General features: G+C 40.7%; 1 long non-coding RNA gene across 1 annotated transcript in view; it reads right to left on the bottom strand.

Moving 5' to 3' along the window:
* Positions 1–13,135, bottom strand: part of LOC126058368 (uncharacterized) — a 76,105-nt gene extending 62,970 nt beyond the window's left edge. The window contains exons 1-2 of the long non-coding RNA XR_007513210.1: positions 12,819–13,135; positions 9,993–10,069 (exon numbers count right to left, since the gene is read on the bottom strand). This is a non-coding gene — a long non-coding RNA (uncharacterized LOC126058368). The remainder of the gene's footprint in view (positions 1–9,992; positions 10,070–12,818) is intronic.
* Positions 13,136–16,119: the final 2,984 nt, after the last annotated feature.

Raw genomic sequence — 16,119 nt, 5'->3', positions numbered from 1 at the left:
ATAAAATAAACTAACACAATAACGTATGGATGGCTAGGAGACAACAGTCAGTATCAAACCACATAAAGAAACAGACCACGATCACTTCAACAAGTTCTCAAAACAGAGAATCAAAGGATCTTCTGGATGAAGGTGGCTTCCTGGAATTACTGGAAGCAGAATTCAAAATTGTAGTATATCAGGAAGGAGATCAGGCAAAATGCAGAGCAAGCCAAGGAACACACAAAGAAAACAGTTGAAGACATTAAAAAGGTTACTCAAGAACCTAATGAAAAATTTAAACAGTTACAAGAATCCGTAGAGAGACAGCAATCAGAAATTCAGAAGATTAACAATAAAATTACAGAATTAGACAACTCAAAAGAAAGTCAGAGGAGCAGAATCATGCAAGTGGAAGGCAGAATTGGTGACCTTGGAGATAAAGCACTTGGCACCAATATATTTGAAGAAAAATCAACTAAAAGAATTTAAAAAAATGAAGAAATCTTAAGAATCATGTGGGACTCTATCAAGAGAAATAACCTACGAGTGATTGGAGTACCAGAAAAGGGAGGGATAACAGAAAATACAGAGAGAATTGTTGATGATTTCCTGGCAGAAAATTTCCCTGATTTCATGAAAGATGAGAAGATATCAATCCAAGATTCTCATCAAACTCCACATAAGATAGATTTTAAAAGAAAATCACCAAGACATAGTATAATCGAACTTGCCAAAACCAAATATAAAGAGAGAATTTTAACAGCAGATAGGGAATAAATGAAAATTCACCAAGAAAGGAGAGACAATAAGAATAAGCTTGGACTGCTCGGCAGAAACCATGCAGGCAAGAAGGCAATGGGATGACTTATATAAAGAATTGAAGGAAAAAAATTGCCAACCAAGAGTCATATATCCAGCAAAACTGTCGCTTACCTATGAAGGTGAAAATAGGACATTTCCAGATAAATAGAAGTTTAGGCAATTCTTAAAACCAAACCGAAAATCAACAATATCAGGTATCGACCCAAGACTAGAACACTGGACAGAACAATCAGATGTTAACCCAGAAAGAGAAATCACAAAAATAAATCAAGAAAAAAAAAAATTCAAAACGGAAATAGCGATGTCACTATGTAAAAGAAGACAACATTAAAATAATAAAGAGGGCTAAGAAATGTAGTCATAGACCTTTCATAAGGAGAGGAAGACAAGGCGATATAAAGAAATAAAAGTTAGTTTTAAACTTAGAAAAATAAGGGTAGATATTAAGGAAACCACAAAGGAGACTAACTATCCTACTCATCAAAATAAAATACAAGAAAAAAGTAAAGACTCAGCAGAAAAAAAATGAATAACAGTGAAGAAGAGGAAAAGAAAATATATAAACTACTCAGCACAAAAAATTAAGTGGGGAAAAAAAAACTCTCAACAACACACAAAAAGAGACATCAAAATGACAGCACTAAACTCACACCTATCCATAAGTACGCTGAATGTAAATGGACTAAATGCACCAATAAAGAGACAGAGAGTGGCAGAAGGAATAAAAAAAACACCATCCATCTATATGCTGCCTACAAGAGCCACACCTTAGACTTAGAGACACGAACAAATGAAAACTCAAAGGATGGGAAAAATATATATCAAGCAAACAACAATCAAAAAAGAGCAGGAGTGACAATATTAATTTCTGACAAAATAGACTTTCAAGTTAACTCCACCATAAAGGATAAGGAAGGACACTATATAATAGCTAAAGGGACAATATACCAGGAGGATATAACCATATTAAATATTTACGCACCCAATGACAGGGCTGAAGATACATAAACTCTAACAGCATTGAAAAGTGAGATAGACAGCACCACAATTATAGTAGGAGACTTCGACACACCACTTTTCGTGAAAGACAGGACATCCAGAAAGAAGCTCAGTACGGACACGAAAGATCCAATGAGATTCCATCTCACTCCAACAAGGCTGTCATTAATCCAAAAAACACAAAATAATAAATATTGGAGAGGTTGTGGAGAGACTGGAACACTTAAACACTGCTGGTGGGAATGTAAAATGGTACAACCACTTTGGAAACAAATTTGGTACTTCCTTAAAAGTCTAGAAATAGAACTACCATATGATCCAGCAATCCCACTCCTTGGAATACATCCTACAGAAATAAGAGCCTTTACACGAACAGATACATGCACACCCATGTTCATTGCAGCACTGCTTACAAAGGCAAAAAGATGGAAGCAACCAAGGTGCCAAGCAACCAAGTGGACGAATGGATAGATAAATTATGGTATATTCACACAATGGAATACTACGCATCGATAAAGAACAGTGAGGAATCTGTGAAACACTTCATAACATGGAGGAACCTGGAAGGCATTATGCTGAGTGAAATTAGTCAGTTGCAAAAGGACTAATATTGTATAAGACCACTATTATAAGAACTCAAGAAACAGTTTAAACAGAGAAGAAAATATTCTTTGATGGTTACACGAGGAGGGAGGGAGGGAGGATAGGAGAGGGGTATTCACTAATTAGACAGTAGATAAGAACTACTTTAGGTGAAGGAAAAGACAATACACAATACAGGTGAGGCCAGCACAACTGGGCTAAACCAAAAACAAAGAAGTTTCCTGAATAAACTGAATGTTTTGAAGGCCAGCATAGCAGGGGCAGGGGCCTGGGGATCATGGTTTCAGGGGACATCTAAGTCAGTTGGCATAATAAAATCTATTAAGAAAACATTCTGCATCCCACTTTGGAAAGTGGTGCCGGGGTCTTAAACACTAGGAAGCAGCCATCTAAGATGCATCAATTAGTCTCAACCCACCTGGAGCAAAGGAGAATGAAGAACACCAAGGACACAAGGTGATTATGAGCCCAAGAGACAGAAAGGGCCACATAAAACAGAGGCTACATCATCCTGAGACCAGAAGAACTACACGGTGCCCAGCTACAACCGATGACTGCTCTGACAGGGAACACAACAGAGAACCCCTGAGGGAGCAGGAGAGCAGTGGCATGCAGACCCCAAATTATTGTAAAGAGACCAGACATAATGGTCTGACAGAGACTAGAAGGTTCCGGTGGTCATGGCCCCCAGTCCTTCCAAAGCCAAATCTTCAGACAGGGATTGGACTGGACAGTGGGATAGGAAAAGATGCCGGTGAAGAATGAACTTCTTGGATTAAGAAGACACTTAAGACTATGTTGGCATCTCCTATCTGGAGGGGAGATGAGAGGGCAGGGGGGTTAGAAGCTGGTGGAATGGACACAAAAAGAGAGAGTGGAGGGAAGGAGCGGGCTGTCTCATTTAGGGGGAGAGCAATTAGGAGTATATAGCAAGATGTATATAAATTTTTGTATGAGAGACTGACTTGATTTGTAAACTTTTGCTTAAGCACAATAAAATTTTTTTTTAAATGACCAAAAACAAAAGACACGGAAGATTTAAAAGCAACAATCAACCAGCTTGACCTTATAGGCATATACAGAACACTCCACCCAACAACAGCCATGTATACTTTCTTTTCTAGAGCACATGGAACATTCTCTAGAACAGACTACATATTAGGTCATAAAGCAAGACTCAGATGAATCCAAAACATTGACATATTACAAAGCATCTTCTCTGACCATAAGGCCATAAAAGTGGAAAACAATAACAGAAAAAGCAGGGAAAAGAAATTAAATGCTTGGAAACTAAACAATACCCTGCTCAAGACTGGGTTGTAGAAGACATTAAGGATGGAATAAAGAAATTCATAGAATCCGATGAGAATGAAAACACTTCCTATCAGAACCTTTGGGACACAGCGAAAGCAGTGCTCAGAGGTCAATTTATATCAATACATGCACACATACAAAAAGAAGAAAGGGCCAAAATCAAAGAATTACCCCTACAACTTGGACAAATAGAAAGAGAGCAACAAAACAAACCTCCAGGCACTAGAAGAAAGGAAATAATAAAAATCAGAGCAGAATTCAATGAAAAAGAAAAAACAGTTGAAAGAGTTAACAAGACCAAAAGCTGGTTTTTTGAAAAAATCAACAAAATGATAAACCATTGGCCAAACTGACAAAAGAAAAACAGGAGAGGAAGTAAATCACACAAATAAGAAATGAGATGGGTGATATTACAACAGACCCTATGGAAATTAAAAAAGTGATATCAGATTACTATGAAAAATTATACTTTAACAAATTTGAAAACCTAAAAGAAATGGGTGAATTCCTAGAAACATACTACCTACCTAAACTAATACAAACAGAGGTAGAACAACTACATAGACCTATAACAAAGAAGAGATTGAAAAAGGTAATCAAAAAACTCCCAACAAAAAAAGCCCTGGCCCAGATGGCTTCACCGCAGAGTTCTACCAACCTTTCAGAGAAGAATTAACACCACTACTACTAAAGGTATTTCAGAACATAGCAAAGGATGGAATACTCCCAAACTCATTCTATGAAGCCTACACATCCCTGATACCAAAACTAGGTAAAGACACCACAAAAAAAGAAAATTATAGACCTATCTCCCTCATGAACTTAGATGCAAAAATCCTCAACAAAATTCTAGCCAACAGAATTCAACAACGTATCAAAAAAATAAATCACCATGACCAAGTGGGATTCATACCAGATATGCAGAGATGGTTCAACATTAGAAAAACAATTAATGTAATCCATCATATAAATAAAACAAAAGACAAGAACCACCTGAATTTATCAATTGATGCAGAAAAGGCATTTGACAAAGTTCCACAACGATTCATGATAAAAACTCTCAGCAAAATAGGAATAGAAGGAAAATTCCTGAACATAATAAAGGGCATTTATACAAAGCCAACAGCCAACGTCATCCTAAATAGAGAGAGTCTGAAAGCATTCCCCTGAGACCGAGAACTAGACAAGGATGTCGTTTATCAGCACTCTTACTCAACATTGTGCTGGAGGTCCTAGCCAGAGCAGTTAGGATAGATAAGAAAATAAAGCACATCCAGATTGGTAAGTAAGAAGTAAAAGTATCTCTATTTGCAGATGACATGCTCTTATACATAGGAAACCCTAAGGAATCCTCCAGAAAACTACTGAAACTAATAGAAGAGTTCAGCAGAGTATCAGGATACAAGATAAACATACAAAAATCAGTTGGATTCCTCTACACCAACAAAATGAACATCGAAGAGAAAATCACCAAATCAACACCATTTACAATAGCCCCCAAGAAGATAAAACACTTAGGAATAAATCTTGCCAGAGATGTAAAAGACCTATACATAGAAAACTACAAGACACTACTGCAAGAAACCAAAAGAGACCTATATAAGTGGAAAAACATACCTTGCTCATGGATAAGAAGACTTAACATTGTAAAAATGTCTGTTCTACCAAAAGCCATCTATACATACAATGCAATTCCAACCCAAATTCCCATGACATTTTTTAATGAGATGGAGGAACAAATCACTGACTTCGTATGGAAGGGAAAGAGGCCCCAGATAAGTAAAGCATTACTGAAAAAGAAGAACAAAGTGGGAGGCCTCACTCTACCTGGTTTTAGAGCCTATTATACCACCACAGTAGTCAAAACAGCCTGGTACTGGTACAACAACAGATACATAGACCAATGGAACAGAATTGAGAATCCAGACATAAATCCAACCACATATGAGCAGGTGATATTTGACAAAGACCAAGTCAGTTAAATGGGGAAAAGACAATCTTTTTAAAAAATTGTGCTGGCATAACTGGATATCCATCTGCAAAAAAATGAAACAAGACCCATACCTCACTCCAGGCACAAAAAGGAACTCAAAATGGATCAAAGACCTAAATATAAAATCTAAAATGATTTTATATTTAAGGGACAACGATAGGAGCCCTAATACATGGCATAAACAGTATACAAAACATTGCTAACAATGCAGAAGAGAAACCAGATAACTGGGAGTTCCTAAAAATCAAACACCTATGCTCATCCAAAGACTTTATCAAAAGAGTAAACAAACTACCTACAGACTGGGAAAACGTTTTTAGCTACGACATTTCTGACCAGCATCTGATCTCTAAAGTCTACATGATACTGCAAAAACTCAACTACAAAAAGACAAGTAACCCAATTAAAGAATGGGCAAAGGGTATGAACAAACACTTCGCTAAAGAAGACATTCAGGTAGCTAAAGATACATGAGGAAATGCTCACATTCATTAGCCATTAGAGAAATGCAAATCAAAACTACAATGAGATTCCATCTCACTCCAACAAGGCTGTCATTAATCCAAAAAACACAAAATAATAAATGTTGGAGAGGTCGTAGAGAGACTGAAACACTTATACACTGCTGGTGGGAATGTAAAATGGTACAACCACTTTGGAAACCAACTTGGCGCTTCCTTAACAAACTAGAAATTGAACTACCATACGATCCTGCAATCCCACTCCTTGGAATATATCCTAGAGAAATAAGAGCCTTTACACAAACAGATATACGTACACCCATGTTCATTGCTGCACTGTTTACAATAGCAAAAAGATGGAAGCAACCAAGATGCCCATCAATGGATGAATGGATAAATAAATTATGGTATATTCACACAATTGAATATTACACATTGATAAAGAACAATGATGAGCCCATGAAACATTTCATAACATGGAGAATTCTGGAAGGCATTATGCTGAGTGAAATCAGTCAGTTGCAAAAGGACAAATATTGTATAAGACCACTGTTATAAGAACTGGAGAAATAGTTTAAACAGAGAAGAGAATATTCTTTGATGGTCATGAGATGGGGAAGAGAGGGAGGGAGGGGCAGGGGTTTTCACTAGATAGTAGATAAGAACAATTTTAGGTGAAGAGAAAGACAACACACAATATAGGAATGGTCAGCACAATTGGACTAAACCAAAAGCAAAGAAGTTTCCTGAATAAACTGGACGCTTCAAAGGCCAGTGTAGCAGGTGCAGGGGTTTGGGGACCATGATTTCAGGGACATCTAAGTCAATTGGCATAATAAAATTTATTAAGAAAACATTCTGCACCCCACTTTGGAGAGTGGTTTCTGGGGTCTTAAACGCTAGCAAGCGGCTAAGATGCATCAATTAGTCTCAACCCACCCGGAGCAAAGGAGAATGAAGAACACCAAATACACAAGGTAATTATGAGCCCAAGAGGCAGAAAGGGCCACATAAAGCAGAGACTGCATTAGCCTGAGACCAGAAGAGCTAGATGGTTCCCGGCTACAATCAATGATTGTCCTGACAGGGAACACAACAGAGAACCTCTAATGGAGCAGGAGAGCAGTGGGATGCAGACCTCAAATTCTCATAAAAAGTCCAGACTTAATGGTCTGACTGAGAATAGAATGACCCCAGGGGTCATGGTCCCCAGACCTTCTGTTAGCTTAAGACAGGAACCATTCCCAAAGCAACTCTTCAGACAGGGATTGGAATGGACTATGGGATAGATAATGGTAATGTTGGAGAATGAGCTTTTTGGATCAAGTAGACACATGAGACTATGTTGGTATCTCCTGTCTGAAGGGGAGATGAGAGGGTCGAGGGAGTCTGAAGCTGGCTGAATGGATACAAAAAGAGAGAGTGGAGGGAAGGAGTATGCTGTCTCATTAGGGGGATTGCAATTAGGAGTATATAGCAAGGTGCTTTTAAATTTTTGTATGAGAGACTGACTTGATTTGTGAACTTTCACTTAAAGCGCAATAAAAATTAAAACAAAAAAATCAAATGATGCATTACATTGGGCATACCTGCTGCAAACAGTCTCTTTAAAGTGTTCAAGAGCAGAGATATCACTTTAAGGACCAAGGTGTGCCTGACCCAAGCCATGGTATTTTCCATCACCTCATATGCATGTGAAAGCTGGACAATGGATAAGGAAAACTGAAGAAGAATTGAAGCCTTTGAACTATGGTGTTTGAGAAGAATATGGAATATACCATGGAGTGCCAGAAGAATGAACCAGCCTGTCTTGGAAGAAGTACAGCCAGATTACTTCTTCTCACATACTATGGACATGTTATCAGGAGGGGCCAGCCCCTAGAGAAGGACATCATGCTTGGTAAAGTAGAGGGTCAGCAAAAAAAGAGGAAGACCTTCAATGAGATAAACTGACACGGTGGCTGCAACAATGGGCTCAAGCATAACAACAATTGTGAGGATAGTGCAGGATGGGGCAGTGTTTTGTTCTGTTGTACATGGCATTGCTATGAGTCAGCACTGACAGGACGGCACCTAACAACAACAACAACAACATGACATAACTCCTACCTACCTTAAAACAAAGCAAGAAATACAAAAAATTCCTAGCTCAGGATCACAGAGGCTAAGGCCCATTCAGGGATATGGGCCAAGGATTTCAATGCCTAAGAGTGGAAAGCACCAGGGTCAGACCATGGAGTCCGCAGAGGGATAAATCTTGATTCTAAAACCAGTTGCTGTCCAAGTCAGGTGCTCTCTGTATGTCCCATGTCCTGGATCTGAATTCACCTGGTGTTCGCAGCCAGGGTATGGAATACAGGAATCTAGGAAGATCTTCCGCCTCAAGCCCAGCTTCCACCTGTCTGTCAGTGGAGGCGTGTGTGCAGCTGTGATGAACAGGTTTCAGAGGAGCACCCAGACTTAGACAGACTAGGAAGAGAGGCTTGCTGATCTACTTCTGAAAATCAGCCAGTGGAAACCCTATGGATCACAGTAGTCTGATCCACAACCGATCATGTAAATGGCACAGAACCGGGCAGCATTTTGTTCTGTTGCTAAATGAAACGTGGTGTTGCTGAGAGTCAGGGCCAGTTAGATAGCAGCTAACAAGAAGAAGAAGAAGGTCTAGACCAGAGACAGATGAAAAATGAAAAGTGCAGAGGAAATTGTTTGGTCCACATGATGCTTAAACCAGCTTTATTGCCTATTTTTTTTTACCAAATTGACCAAATGTTTCTGATGTTGTATAGATACAGACTGAAACTACAGAATCCAACTGCAGATTTTCTCAAACGAATTACCTGAGGATCTTGCTAAAATGTCGATTCTAATTTCACAGGTCTGGGGTGGGTCTGGAGGGGCCTGAGATTCTGCATTTCTAACAATCTCCTGAGTGATGCTGGCCTGCGGACCACTTGTGGATAGCAAGGATGAGGAGGATGGGGATGTCGTCCAAGTGCACGGAGGAATACCTAGCAGAAACTTGTTCAGTTGTTTGTTATTGGTGAGGTGGGCATATATTTTTCCTCATTCCTCAGCAAGTTTTGTTGTCGTTGTGAGGTGCCATCGAGTCGGCTCTGACTCATAGTGACCCTATGTACAACAGGATGAAATGTTGCTCCATCCTGCACCGTCCTCACACCCTTGCTATGTTTGAGCCCATTGTGACAGCCACTGTGTCAATCCATATCGTTGAGGGTCTTCCTCGTTTTTGCCGACACTGTACTTTACCAAGCAAGATGTCCTTCTTCAGGGACTTAAGGGCATTTATTGTTTTGTTCTGTTCTGGCCACCACCCATCTATCAGTTTGTCATCCTGTGGTGTCTTGTGTATTGGTGTGGTGCTGGAAGCTATACCACAGGTATGTCAAACACTAACAGGGTCACCTATGGCAGCCAGGTTTCAGCGGAGCTTCCAGACCAAGACAGACTAGGAAGAACGCCCTGGTGATCTACTTCTAAAAATTAGTCAGTGGAAACCCAATGGATCACAACAGAATAGTGTCTGATACAATGCCGGAAGATGAGCCCTCTAGGTTGTGAGACACTATACAGTAGCTGCAATAATGGGCTCTTATATACCAATTATTATGAAGATGGTGCAGGACTTGGCAACATTTCGTTCTGTTATACGTACGTTCACCATGAGTTGGAGCTGACTTGATGGCAACTAACAACAGCAATGGTTTTTGCAGAAGCATCATGTTCCTGGAAAAGAATAACTTTCTGAAGATCTACGTACAAGGTCAGTAAAAACAACAATGCCTGTTTCATCTTACCCTTCTCAGATACTCCTTTTCCTCATGCCCTGTCCCGTCTTCTATATTTTGAAGATTGAAACCAGTCTTGCATTGACCTAATGAGGGAGACCCACAAATAAGTAACTTGTTACCTGGGAACAGAACAGCAATTCATCCCTAAATGAATGTCAATGAGGCATAATTTTCTGCTGTAGCAGAATTTCTACACCTGACAGTATTCTTAATATGCTTTAATTAAGAGGTTAATCTGTTGCAGAAATTGCTTTTCTCTGAAGCCACCTGAAATCAATTTAAACTCAATTACAAGTGGTTAGCTATTGTTTATGTGGTTAAAGTTTAGAGAATACATTCCTGCTTGTCAGGAGCCATCAGAGCAGATTTTGAATGTCGTGCTCAGAGAAGAGTCTGAATAGTTGAGTGCTCTTTAATGGGCATAGAGAAACCATTAGAAAATGTAATCGGTCACATTTGATGACTTGACCTTGGGACTCAGCTAGAAAAAGGTCTAATCATGTCTGTCCCATAAGTGCCACCGGGGTTGCTCTGCTGAAATTAATTGATCATTACGTGCTTTCTGAGAGCCTAATATACCCGATTTGATGGAATATAAATTGCAAAAATAATCTGTAAATTATATAACAAGCTCCAAAATACATTTGCCCTGTGTCTCTTTAGCAGAGATTAAATCTGACAGCTCATTTCAAAATGATCAAAATTGCTTAACTCCTCCAATAGTTTGGAATGCTTGAGTTTTACAAAGGAAAAAAAAAAAAAAAAAAAACTACAGCATGGCATGTGCCCAGTATATGAATTTGAATTACAATCCATTCTCCATCAGCAAAATGTAGAGATAAAAAGAGGCCCGAAAAGGTTTTTCTGGGGTTTGAATGCATTATTTTATTCAATTGCTTAGTAAGGTACTTAGCTGCTATTAAACATTTGGATGTGAGTCAGAGACAAGGAAGCTGTTTTGAATCCTATCCACTTTGGTGCTGAGTATATGAAAGAATTACAGGCCTGTAATAGGTCAGCCAGCTTGCTAATGTGATATTCCAGAGACTGGGAGAGCGATCCACAGTGACAGGGCACTCTGCTGATTATGGGTGGGTTAAAGGTAGCTTGTCATCCTTTCAGGTGTCAGAATGATGACTCCAATTATCTCCGCTGTTTATATGTATCCCTCTGAGATTGAGACACTCTGCCATTATAGGGTACACATTCTATGACATTTTGGTCATAGTTGCAGAAAGTCTTCCACTGGAATTCCTCCTGTTCCTCCGCCCCCTCCGCCCTGCCCCCTGCCAAGAGAATAATTGAGAGAATTTTCCTTTGGGCTGACACTTCATATTTGAAATAAAGCTTGCAGATTTTTCTCTGTAAATGTTGAGCGGTTAACTGTTGAGAGGAATCAGACCATCTGTGTTGCCTAATTGGCATAAGGGGGGAAGCACACGTTTCAGAGCCTGGACAAAATGTGTATGATCAAGTGAGCCCACGGTGGGGCTTTGCAGCAGAGCTGGCCAGCTCCCCAGACGCCAGTGTGCTGGGAGGTGTTCTAGGTGAGAGATTTCTGGGAACTGAACCTTTGAGAGCTAATGTCTCATGGGAGCTGAGTCAGAGCTGAAGCTCAGCTATGGATACCATATTTATTACATTATGGCTCTGAGTCAGGCTACCTGGGTCAAATTCTGTCTCTGTCATTACTAATTGTGAACTCTTAGGCAGTTGTCTTAGCTTCCTAAAGCCTCAGTTCCCCTACACTGTTGTTAGCTGCCTTGAAGTTGGCCCCTGACTCATGGTGACCCCACACACAACATAGCGACATGCTGCCCAGCCCTGCTTCATCCACGTGATCACTTGTGGGTCAGACTATTATAACCCATAGTGATTTCATTGGCTGAGCTTTGGAAGCAGATAGCCAAGCCTTTCTTGCTAGTCCACCTTAGCCTGGAAATCCCAGTGAAACCCGCTCAGCATCATAGTAACATGCAAGCCTCTACTGACAGATGGGTGGTGGCTATGCATCAGATGCATTGGCCGGAAACAGTCTCCCACATGGAAGGTGAGAATTCTACCACTGAACCACAAATGCCCCCACCCCCTAACTGTAAAATGGGGATAGGAATGGAGATTAAATATAGTAATGTGTGTCAAATGCTTGAAAGAGCGTCAAGGCACCCACTCTTGGTAAGTTCTTTATTAGAATTAAGCAAAGTATGAAATGACTGACGTCTGTCTTTTCTGATCCCCAGACTGGGATGCATGGATTTTTCCCCTGGCTTGTGAAACTTTTAAAAAGGTAGCAAGATGAAGCTGCATGTGACGTTTTATTTCACAAATCCCCTTTTAGGATCACTCTGCCCAGAGTTAGGATGGTGGCTAGGGATGGGGAGGTTTTCTAGACCAGCTCTGCACTGGTGTGCAGGGGCCTGAGGCATAGTGTCAACTCAGCCATAAGCCAGCTGTGTGATGGTGAGGGAGAGAGGGGTCCCTCCCTTTTCTGGGGTCACTTTATTTGTGTAAAGCAATAGGGTTGAACAGATGACTGTTTACAGCACACAGATTCTGAGATTCTATATTGCTGGCCATCTCGATCAGAATGTTCCATGCCTCTCCCCCACCCGAGACACAGTTCCTAGGCAGAGGTGGGCCTGGGGCAGGACAGCTGGGCCTGGCAGGGACATCAGCATCTGTACCTGCAGCCTCAGAGACCCCTGACTCTCTGCTCTCGGCACCCATGTCTCCAAGTGTGTGGCCACATGTGGGTGGCCCCTCACTGAGGCAGGGTTACTCAGCTGTGAAAAACTGTGTCTTCCTTTAAGAAACATAAAACAGAAATCCTACCTGTCTTCAGTCTGTCCTGGGAGATTCGGATCAGCCTCCTTCTCGTCACCAAATGCCCTTCCCCCGCTTTACATGCTATGGTTTCAGGAACCTTGTCTTTCTTCAAGCTCCCCCCCTCAGCAGAGGTCCTAAAAGGCCATTCAACCCACTGATGGCATTATTTGCCCTTCCCCCAAACAGTTTCAACAGTTGAAATTAGTTTCTAACATTTAAAAATCAAAATATTTGACATAAAATCCAGATTTACAGCTTCATTTAAAAAAAAATAAGGAAACTATCCCTCCTCGAGAAGCATGACCTGGTTTTCCCAGCAGAGGGTGACGAGTCTGGCCAGGACAGGAAAAGAGCCACACCCTGACTTCCCACTCCAGGGTGTGTCGGTTGCAAATTGAGCCCAACCCCTCCAACCTCTTAATTGCTACAGGAGCATCCTGCTAACAAGTTGCCTATAGATACCTGTTGAAAAGGTGCCACCTTGGAGGGTCACTCCTGCCCACCTGGCTTCCTTCACTCCTGTACATAGCTGCTAGGTCCTAGGAGGCTTTGAGTTTGTGTCCTTCCCGTAGGTTCATATATAAAAGTCAGCCTTTAAGAGTTTCAGTCCTTTAAGATTCAAATCCTTGTGAACACGCAAATCCCACTAACAGATGTGTCCTTTAAGTTTAAATAATGTAAACATCACTGTGAAAAAGGCTCTGAGGGCACGTTTTGCTAAGCAACATGGAGAAGAGGGTTTGAGGAACACACAGCTGCTGACCTATAGGGTTAAACCAAGAAGGGAAGGGTGGGGAGAGCTGAGGTGGGGGAAGGGGTAGGAAGAGGCTGGGAAGAGGACTGAGGAATTTCCCAATTCTCCCTCCACCACTAGTTCTGAAAGTAACAAGAGGCAGAGAGAAATGGTGAGCGTGTGGCCTGTGCTCAGATAGAGCGGTTCTCCTCTTGCTGGACCAGCCATCCTCTTGGGTGGATTGGTGCCCAGCCCTCTGCTGTCTGTCGGAGAGCAGAGAGTCCTGGGGGCAACAGTGCAGCAGAGTAGGCATTTGGAGAGGTGGTTTACAGCAACCTCACTGCAACTAATTTTAGGACGGGAACACATGCAAATAGCTTCATGCCGCTGGGCCTCATTTTTGTCAGGAGCTAAATCAGCTTGCAGCTCTGAAATTCTATAATTCTGGTCTCCTTTGCTGTTCCATAAGAACTGTGCCTTTTGGCCATGTCTGAGGCACGTCACTAGTGTAAACTTGCTTTCAACTTCCTGTGACACACATGGTTTGTTTGCCAGTGAGGCCACAGGTGAGTCCTGCTGAAAGCAACCCTGAAGAAATGTGTACTCAAGAAGGTTTGCGTTAGAGCCACAGCGTGATTAAACCAAAACTTGTGAGAGCACCACAGGTGGCTAACGTCATCCCATGAGACTGAGTCCAGTGTGCCGGTCAATGACTGACCTCAGAGAGTAAAAGTCCATGAAATCAATATCGGTGCGGTAACTTCCGTGCAGCAGGCAGCATTAACTTGAGTCACTCACGTGAGAACTCGGCTACTGAACAAACGAAGAGTGGTTGGTCACAAAGTACACGTGCAGACAAAAGGCAATTCCAGCTGAGGAGATAATCTCCATTGATTTAGTCACACGATGAAAGGTTTCCCTCCTGTGCAAAATACTTTAACAGCAAAGGCTTGTGGCTTTGTACTCTAAAATCTCTCACTCCAGTTCCCTAGAAATAGCAAAAATACTATGTCACACGAAATTCCCTCTGTCATCAGAATTGTCTGGCATGGAATTTGGGGGTTGAATCATTTTGTCTAAAAAGAAAAATAAGTCAATTTTTTTTTTCTCCATAATTCTTTTCTTCATTCACTGGGCACTTCAGCAGAACCCTACTGAAGAAACGAAATATAGCTTCCGCTGGACGCAGATGTGCTGTGAGGTTTGAATTCTCCACTGAAGGTGTTAGATTATTTTGAAAAATAGTTAAAAACAAATTTTTTCACCTTCATACAATTATCATTTTTATATATTCTCTTCTAACCATATATATATATATATTTTTTTTCTGGTTGTAGTAAAAGCCTACGCATAATTTCTTATTTTGCCTTTTTTAACTTCATTAACTTGTTACATAGTCTTCATTTTTAGACAGGATAGCAATTAATCAAATGAATGTGCCATTGTGATAGATTGCCAAAGTGCTCCTAATTCTTCACGCCTCCCTCTCTCTATAGACTTTGCAATGTGGTTCTGCAGTCCCTCCCAGCAAGAGGGAGTTGAAGCTGAAGAAAATTAGAGCAGGTCTACAAAAGCCAAAATACTATCTTGAGTAAATTCCACTTGCATTTAGAGACCATCTCAAGAATAGATTTGACACATTGAACATTAATGATTGAAGACCAGAGAAGTTGTGGAACAGCATCAAGGACATCATACATTAAAAAAGCAAAAAGTCATTAAAAAGACAGGAAAGAAGGAAAAGATCAAAATGGATGTCAGAAGAGGCTCTGAAACTTGCTCTACAATGTAGAACAGCTAAACGGAAAGGAAGAAATGATGAAGTAAAAGAGCCAGACAGAAGATTTCAAATGGTGGTTTGAGAAGACGAAGTATTAAAATGAAATGTGCAAAGACCTAGAGTTAGAAAACCAAAGGGAAGAACACACTCAGCACTTCTCAAGCTGAATGAACTGAAAAAAATATTCAAACCTTGAGTTGCAATATTGAAGGATTCTATGGGGAAAATATCAAATGATGCAGGAAGCATCGTAAGAAAATGGAAGGAATACACAAAATCACTCTACCAAAAAGAATTGGTCAATGTCCACCCATTTCAGAGGGTAACATATGATCAAGAACCCATGGTACTGAAGGAAGAAGTCCAAACTGGGCTAAAGGGAATGGCAAAAAACAAGTCTCCAGGAATTGACAAAATACCAATTGAGATGTTTCAACAAACAGATGCAGCACTGGATGTTCTTGTCTATGTCGAGAAATTTGGAAGACAGCTTCCTGACAAACCGAGTAGAAGAGATCCATATTTGTGCCCATTCCAAAGAAAGGTGATCCAGCAGAATGCAGAAATTATCGAACAATACAGTTAATATCACATACAAGTAAAATTTTGCTGAAGATAATTCCAAAGTGGTTGTAGTAGTGGACTGACAGGGAACTGCCAGAAATTCAAGCTGATTTAGAAGAGGATGTGGAACCAGAGATATCATTGCTGATGTCAGATTGATCCTGGCTAAAAGCAGAGAATACCAGAAGGATGCTTACCTGTGTTCTATAGACTATGGAAAGGCATTTGAC

This window comes from Elephas maximus, chromosome 14 (genome assembly GCF_024166365.1).
Source record: "Elephas maximus indicus isolate mEleMax1 chromosome 14, mEleMax1 primary haplotype, whole genome shotgun sequence".
Classification (NCBI taxonomy): Eukaryota; Metazoa; Chordata; class Mammalia; order Proboscidea; family Elephantidae; genus Elephas; species Elephas maximus.
The sequence above is the reverse complement of the archived record's forward strand: the minus strand, read 5'-3'. Positions and strand labels throughout refer to the sequence as shown.